Source organism: Camelus ferus, chromosome 14 (assembly GCF_009834535.1).
Source record: "Camelus ferus isolate YT-003-E chromosome 14, BCGSAC_Cfer_1.0, whole genome shotgun sequence".
Lineage (NCBI taxonomy): Eukaryota > Metazoa > Chordata > Mammalia > Artiodactyla > Camelidae > Camelus > Camelus ferus.
Genome location: NC_045709.1, coordinates 60866823 through 60873589, shown reverse-complemented (window position 1 = coordinate 60873589; position 6767 = coordinate 60866823). Strand labels below are relative to the sequence as shown.

At 29.8% G+C, this 6767-nt stretch overlaps 1 non-coding gene across 1 annotated transcript; it reads left to right on the top strand.

The window, feature by feature from the left end:
• Positions 1-6364: 6364 nt before the first annotated feature.
• On the top strand, positions 6365-6470 carry LOC116668768. Its single transcript, XR_004326007.1, has one exon. It is a non-coding gene; the product is annotated as a U6 spliceosomal RNA (small nuclear RNA).
• The last annotated feature ends 297 nt before the right edge of the window (positions 6471-6767 follow it).

Below are 6767 nucleotides of genomic sequence, written 5' to 3'. Positions count from 1 at the left end.
ATTCCTACAGAAAACTGAAGAGGAATAAATTGTCAGGAACACAAACCAACATATTCTATAAGGTGAATATTATCCCAATTAAAAACAAAAAAAGGAAGAAAGACATAAGAAAACAATAGGCATCTCTCATAAAGAAAAATATTAAAATAATCTTAAAAGTTAACAACTTGAATCCAGCAACATAAAAATGATAATATATCATGAGCAAGCAGGGTCTATCTTAGGAGCACAAGGTTTAGTTGAACATTCATTATCAATCTATGCAATTCAGTATTATTAACAGACTATCAAGAGAAAGCAATATGATAACATTAAGAGATTCAGAATACTATTTGACATTTTGATTTAAAAAAATTCTCAGCAAATTTCTTCAATATGATAAAATCCATTTATGAAAATTGTACAGCTAACATTCTTTAGTGTGAAAGTGCTTTTTATCTAATATGGGGACAAAGCAATAAAGTTCTTGCCTACCACTCCTATTCAATGTTTTACTAGATACAGGCAGAACTTGGGTTTGGTTCTAGACCATTGCAATAAAACAAATGTCACAGTAAAGCGAGTTCCAGGATTTTTTTGTTTGTTTCCTAGAGCATATAAAAGTTGTGATTATACTATACTGTAGTCTACTAAGTACAACAGCAATATATCTGAGAAGCAATGTATACATCTTAGTTTAAATATACTGTATTGCTAAAGAACGCTATCATCTGAATCTTTAGGAACTGATAATCTTTTTGCTAGTGGAGGGTTTGAAATATTGCTTGAATTTGTGACACAGTGACACAAAGTGAGCAAATACTGTTAGAAAATGGCACTTGCTTTACACAGATTTGCCACAAACATTCAATTTGTAAAAAACAAACAAACAAAAAACACCTGCAATATCTGTGAAATGCAATAAACAGAAGTGCAATATAATATTCTAAGTCTATATTTTGGACAATGAGATAAAACACACAAAAAAATTAAAATCATAGCAGTTAGAAAAACATTTTATTCACAAATGATATAATTGTCTATGTAGAAAATTTTAATGAATAAAGAAAAATAATTATGAGAACTCACCAACTTGGTTAGTAAGACTGCAAGATATGAGATCAGTAGCCAAAAAAAGTCAACTGTGTTTCTAAATTATAGCAACAATCAGAAATTAAGTTTAAAAAAAATCAGTGAGAGTAAGTATAAGAATTACTTAAGGATAAATTTACAAATTATTTTAAAACCTGGACTTTGAAAACTATAAATCATTAACAAACAAAAACAGAATTAAATGGAAAAATTTACTATATGTATGAAAGGAAAATTTACTTTTGTTGAGATGACAATTTTCCTGAAATTGATTGACATTTGTAATACAATAACAGTCAAAATGCCTTTTTTTTCATAGAAACTGATAAATCGATTGAATAATGTATGGAAACATGACTGTACCTAGAATACCCAAATGAAACGAAATACGTGAACCAAATTACAGTATTCACAACACCTGTTTTCAAGTCATTTATAAAACTATAGTAATCAGAACAAAATGGCACTGGTTATCTATCTATATCTATCTATCATTGATCTATCTGTATCTCTCTCTCTCTCTCTCTGTCATGTACCTATCTTATCTATCTATCCAGAAATGGGAGAGAATACAAAAACTATAAGCTATCTATCCATCTATCATCATTCTATCTACATCATCTCTCTATCCAAAAATGGAACAGAATACAGACTGTACACAGACTCGTATAATTTGTACACATTTTTGCCACATTTCCCAAAGCAATTTAAAGGAGCAATTTAATCTTTCAGCAATGTTGTAGGAACATTTGAGTATTTAAATAAAAAAGAAATGAACTTGACCTTACAGAATATACAAAAATTAACTTAAGATTGTTCACAGACTTGTATATAAGAAGTAAAAGTACCAACTTTTAAAAGAGCACAGAAGAAAAATGCTTAGTAATCGTGGGTTTGACAAAAAATAAAAACTTATATACAGCACAATAATCACAAACTATAAGTGAACAAGCCAAAAATTTGGACTACATCAAATTAAAATATTTTTGCTTCAAAAAATATTGTTTTTTAAAAGGAAAAAGTGAGTCACAGGCTAGAAGATAGTATTTGCAAAATATACATCTGACAGAGAGCTTATATCTAGGATATGTGAAAAACACAAACCGGTATTATGAAGACAAATAACCGAATAAAATGTACAAAATATTTGAATAAATTTTCACTGAAAAAAGATGGGAAATCAACCCATGAAATGTCATTAAAATAATTTAAAAGATTATTAAAATAACAAAGGAATGCAAACTAAAACCATAATGAGATGCCAATGCAAATGCAGTGTAGTGAGCAAAATTACAAAGATTGATCTTGTAATGTTGATGAAACTGGAGATTAACCACTTCTGGTGGGAAAGTAAAACGTGCACAAACACTTTGAAAAGTGGTTTGACAAATTTTTGAAATATTATATCTGACCTACAACTCAACCATTGCACTCCTAGATATTTATTCAAGGTAAATATAAGTGTATGTCTACAAAAAGACATTTGCAAAATGATTCTAATAACTTTATTTGTAATATTAAAATGGGAAACCATGTAAATGTCTACACATATATGAATGGACAAACTATGGTATGTCAACACATGTATGAAACTCAAAACAATTACTCTGAGAAGAAGAAACCAGAATAAAAAGCCTGCATTCTTGGTTTACTTTATGTAAGATTCTAGAAAAGCAAACTAATCCATAGAGATAGAAAGCATATCAGTAGTTGCCTTGTAATGATGGGAGAATGGAGCAGGAAATATACAAAACGCCATGAGAACTTTTGCTGATGATGAATGTGTTCTTTACCCTGACTGTGGAAATAAATTCTACAAGTTGCAATATTCTTGCTATTCTACTTAAATATGATTAGCTCTCTAATTATCTCTGCCCAAAGAAAAACTGACATTGTTGACTTAAATAGTTAAGTTTTACTCAATAATTTGTCAATTAATTCAGTTCAAATGAATTTATTCTGGACACGTGGGCTTCAAATTACATTATTTTATGTGAACAAAGTAAACAGACAGTTTGGCACATTTTCCCAATAAATTTGAGCAATGTACAAAATGGGTTTGCTGTTCTTTGTAGTTATCATAGACAAAGTTACAAATAGGATTTATTAGCATACTCTTTAATTATAATTTCTTATTTTCTAATCTCACTCACTCCTTAATTTTTGTACCAATTGACTTTTTTAATCCAGACTTCCTTGATTTTTCCACCTTTAAACTTCAGTGTTTCCTTTTTAATGCTTTGTTTTTATATATGGAGTCAGGTACTCTCTTAGGATAGTTTGAATGAAACTAAGGCTCTTTTTTCACCAGTCTTGCCAATCTTGAAGGCATCTCCTGATAATCATAATTTAAATATTGGCTATCCCTATCTTCAAGTAGAATTAGCCACTGTAATCAGATAATATATAATTTAACACATTTATTGCATACCTAGGTGCTTGCTGAGGACAAAATGTGAGATCATTACTGCAACTATTACACAAAGATATCACATTGTTACTTCAATATTTATCATAAAATTTATAAAAATGTGTAGCAAGTATTTCCATAACTTTGTTTTCCTATTAGATTTGAATGTAGACATTGAGTGATTAGTACACTAGGGCTGCCATAACTGAGTACCGTACATCGAGTGGCTTCAAAAGCAGAAATGTATTGACCTACAGTTCTGGAGCTTAGAAGTATAAAGTCAAGGTGTTGGCAGAGCCACGCCCTCTCTGGAAGGTGTTTTTCTTGCCTTTTCCTAATTTCTGATGGTTTACTAGCCATCTTTGGTATTTCTCAGTTTGTAAATGCATCTCATCAATCTTTCATTTTCAAGTGGCATTCTCCTTATGTCTCTTTACATTATCTTCCCTCTGTGTGTTTGTGACCGAACTTCCCTTTCTTATAAGGACACCAGTTATACTGAATTAGGACTCACAGTAATGATCTCATCTTAACTTAGTTCTAAGTTGACAAAGACCCTATTTTATAATAAAGGCATGTTCTGAGGGACTGGGGTTAGGACTACAATATGTCTTCTTTTAGGGAATAAAATACACACCATAACAATGAGAATTATTTGTTTCTGGATTTCACTTCCTAAAAAAGTGACTGGTACATAATATATGCATAATTATCATTCATTAGTTGAATAAATTATTCAAATAAATTTTCAGTTTATAAGTGCATCTCACAAATTTTCCATCTTCAGGTGGCATTCTCCCACATAATCTCACTAGTAAAAAAAATACCAAAGTAAGTACTTTAAAACAGCATTGACTCAATTCACATTGTCTTAATTTGCTATCTAAAAAATGCCATTATTTGTATAAGTTACTTGTAAATGAAACAGTGAACAGTGAAGTAACAAACTAGTCATAAAAAGAAATTTGATTAATAACTAAAAGTTACAGTAAAAAGTGTTAAGCCAATGTATGTTTACTAAAATATAGTACTTTAGACTGATGCAGTTCATCCCTGCTCTGACTTCTCTTATTTTTGCACATTAGAAAATAAACTGCCTAAAAACATAGACTATGCCTGTATAAACTTATCAAACATGTTTAATAAAATTATTCATCAACTTAATAATCAACTAATTTAATCAAGTGTGCTTTAACTGGCAGAATTGGTTGATTATTTAGTGTTCAATTATGTAGGCAAAATTTCCTACATTAATGGCCTTTATATGTGACCTAAAAAATCTTTTGCTCAATACTCTAATTAAATATTCCAGAGTAATATTAATTGAAATTTTAGGTGTTTCAATTCAGTTATAATTAAATTTTGTTATCAAATAATAGATATTGACATAGAAATTGTTACTAACATTTTAGAGCAAGAGAGCACAGGAACACAATGGCATTAAAATTGTTTTAATCCTTTTACAAAATGATTTTAAAAGTGTCATATCTAAATTAACTATATTTTAAATTAACAGTTCTCTGTTAAAATTATGCATTCTACTGATTTTATATGTATTTTCTTAATTTGCTTCTATAAAATTATTTTGCAATATAAAAATTAATCTTCTTGGACTTATAATTTTTTCTGGAAAATTAAGCTTGTTTTGATTCACATCCACAATAACTTATGTTATCAACTTCCCTTTACATCTCAAATTTCCTGATGACTTATGTGAACTGGGGCATAAGTAAAAATTCCAAATAGTTTAAAATATCTACTAGATTCCCATAGAACATACTAATAACTAGTTCTATACTATCTCACTGCCTTCAAAAAATACTCAAAAGGAAGCATCAGGCAAAAGACACAGAATAGCTGTCAGAAATTTGAAGAAAAAGAAGAAAGTTGGAGAACCAACACTGCCCAAATGTGGTACCTGATACGGAGACTTAGTATAAAGTTACAGTAATTAAGATTAAGTGATGTTGGTGAAATAACAGATAAGTGGATCAATGGAATGGAATAGAGAGCCCAGAAATAGACCCACACAAATATAGTCAACTGATCTTTGACAGCTGAGCAAAGGCAAAGCAATGCAACAATCTTTTCAACAAATGGCACTGGAACAACTGGACATCTACTGGACATTCATTTTGCAAAAAAAATGAACCTAAACAGACATCCATTAAAAAAATTAACTAAAAATAGATCTCAGTAACTTTACAAATGTTTGTGACCAAATATTTGCTTTAATTTAATATTCATCCAGTTTAAACAAGTCAACACTGCACTCACAGGTGAAAAGTAAAACAAGAAATTTTAAATTCTTTAAAATGTTGGCTATTTTTCCCAAAGATTGAAGTGTTTTTTTTAAGAAAGTGGAGAACTATTTTATATAAAGAGAAATAATTATCACACATTCTCTTCACATCCCCACCAAAATCACAATAATGCAAATTAGTGACAAATGTATAGTTTTTTTATAATTTTTAGAATCTAAATTTCAGACATTTAAAGAAAATCACCATCAAAGCTTATGTTAAAATTTCCTGCTCAACTTTGAGCCAGTGGTGTGTTGACACTATTGGTTCCCAAAAGTGGACTATTAAATATTCAGGAATTCATTAAAACATAGCTTTATTCAGCCATGGTGAGATATTGTATAGCATGGAAACACTACAAATCAGGATTTTTAACTAAAATTTATTTTTAAATATTTTTTTTTCATTTTTGAAACTCAGTTTAGTTTACTTGTGCAGACACTAGTTATAATAACTCTTGCAAAATTCCTTGCATAGTCTTTTAAATCCATACCTGCAAATAGATTTCTTTCCAAGTTTATATACAGTTCCTTTTTATTTTGGAAGTCACTACAAATAATATTAGATGAATAAAATTAAAGGGCTCACTTTGGCAGCATACATACTAAAAATGGAGCCATACAGAGAAGATTAGCATGGCCCTGTGCAAGGATGACATGCAAATTCGTGAAGCATTCCATATTAAATAATAAATAAATAAAATTTAAGACCTGCAATTGAACACTAAGATTCATGTCTAAATTTATTGTTTAATACTGATTCAATAATCACCTCTACACCATATAATACACAAGAAGATAAGTACTAAATATACAAATCATGAGTTTTACCTGGCACTACTGGATGGTACTGACTAATGATTACCTATATATAATAACAAAGCAGGCTTTAGCACAGCAGCATCTGTAGAACGGCCTAAATCATCAGATATTGTTCCCCCCTAATTCTTTAATCCATATGGAGATCCATTTTGATTTCTGAAT